The 1986-nt window shown below is 48.5% G+C and overlaps 1 pseudogene; it reads left to right on the top strand.

Annotated features, from left to right (window-relative positions):
* Positions 1-858: 858 nt before the first annotated feature.
* The window catches only part of LOC103592041, a 2569-nt pseudogene continuing 1441 nt past the window's right edge, over positions 859-1986 (top strand).

Here is a 1986-nt window from a genome sequence, read left to right as displayed (position 1 = left end):
CACTTTGAAGAGAAGGGTTTTAGTGAACTGACTACTGTGGTTTAGGAAGGTTCAAAAATGAAAGAATATGTGAATCAGAATTGTGGAGTAAGCAAAACTGGTTTCTGGTAGCCAACCCACAATATTCTCTCCTTTTGGGAGTGACCTAAAGTCTATCTCTGGTTAGATAGTTCTCTATTTCAGACCTAAGCAATATTCATTTTCTATCATCTCATTGCTACTCAGCTGGTATTATCTGAACGTATTGTATCCCATTGCAAAAATAATTTGCTTCCTAATTGGCCGTTTTCTATTTATGTAGCCACCATTCTCTAAAGGCTCTAATCTGACTTGTCCATATCCTTCCTCACCTCTCAGAAGCTGCCAAGTGGTTCTTAGTGGCCCTTCCTACTGGCTCTTCCTTGTCCTATTGGCTCTCTTTGTCAATGTCCCTTTAGTTGGACACTACTTCTCCATTGTTAAGGCCAATACCTTCATTGTCAACTGGCTGAGTTATTGTCACACCTTCTAGAGCCTCCCAGCCTCAGTCTCTCCCTACCTCAGACTCTTCAGCATGCTGCTCTTACAATGCTATCCCTAGCACATGACTTTTGATAGAGTCTGCCACCCCCTTCAGGGACCTCTATCAGGTCTCTCTTACTTATTGAAAGAAATACAAATTTCTTAGTGTGATATTCTGGTTTGTCCCTCTGTTTGCTCCCTTTTTCAATCTCCACATGATTCTATTGTTGGGTTGTTTAGACCCTTTCAATCCTATTCACCTTCTGGTCACTTCAATTTCTGTTCCTGGCCTTCTGCTCCTCCCCATTTGAGATAACCACGTCCTCTCACGCAGTGCTAGCCGTGTCCCTGAGACACATGGTGAAGGTAGGAGTAAATGGATTGGCCATATTGGGAGCCTGGTCCCCAGGGCTGCTTTTAACTCTAGTAAAGTGGATATTGTCACCATCAGTGACCCCTTCATTGACCTTAACTACATGGTCTTCATGTTCCAGTATGATTCCACCCATGGCAAGCTCCATGGCACAGTCAAGGCAGAGAACGGGAAACTTGTCATCAGTGTGAAGGCCATCACCATCTTCCAAGAGCAAGATCCCACCAACATCAAGAGGGGTGTTGCTGGTGCTGAGTGTATCCTGGAGTCCACTAGTGTCTTTGTGACCTTGGAGAAGGCTGTGGGTCACTTGAAGGGTGGAATCAAAAGGGTCATCATCTCTGCCCCTTCTGCTGATGCCCCCATGTTCGTAATGGGTGTGAACCATAAGACCTATGAAAACATCCACATAATCATCAGCAATGCTTCCTGCACCACCAACTGCTTAGCACCTCCGGCCAAGGTCATCCATGACTTCTTTGGCACTGTGGAGGGACTCATGACTACAGTCCATGCTGTCACTGCCACCCAGAAGATGGTGGATGGCCCCTCAGGGAAACTGGCACAACAGCCATTGGGCTCTCCAGGACATCATCCCTGGGTATACTGGTGCTGCCAAGGCTGTGGGCAAGGTCATCCCTCAGCTGAATGGGAAGCTCACTGGCATGGCCTTCCGTGTCCCCACCACCAATGTTTCGTTCATGGATCTGACCTGCCATCTGGAGAAAGCAGCCAAACATGAAGACATCAAAGAGGTGGTGAAGAAGGCATTGGAGGGTCCCTAAAGGGCATCCTGGGCTACACTAGGATCAAGTTGTCGCCACCGACTTTAACAGTGACATGCACTCTTCCACCTTCGACGCTGGGGCTGGCAGTGCCCTCAATGACCACTTTGTCAAGCTCATTTCCTGGCATGACTATGAATATGGCTACAGCAGCAGGGTGGCGGACCATAAGGAGTCAGAGCCTCCATGGAGTAAGAGCCCCCAGGACCACCAGCCCCAGCGAGAACACGAGAGGAAGAGAGAGGCCCTCAGCTGCTGAGGAGTCCCTGTCCCAACCCAGTCCCCCAGCATACTGAGAATGTCCCCTCCTTGGCACAGTTTCCATCC

Source organism: Galeopterus variegatus, unplaced genomic scaffold (assembly GCF_000696425.1).
Source record: "Galeopterus variegatus unplaced genomic scaffold, G_variegatus-3.0.2 Scaffold1077, whole genome shotgun sequence".
Classification (NCBI taxonomy): Eukaryota; Metazoa; Chordata; class Mammalia; order Dermoptera; family Cynocephalidae; genus Galeopterus; species Galeopterus variegatus.
The sequence above is the reverse complement of the archived record's forward strand: the minus strand, read 5'-3'. Positions and strand labels throughout refer to the sequence as shown.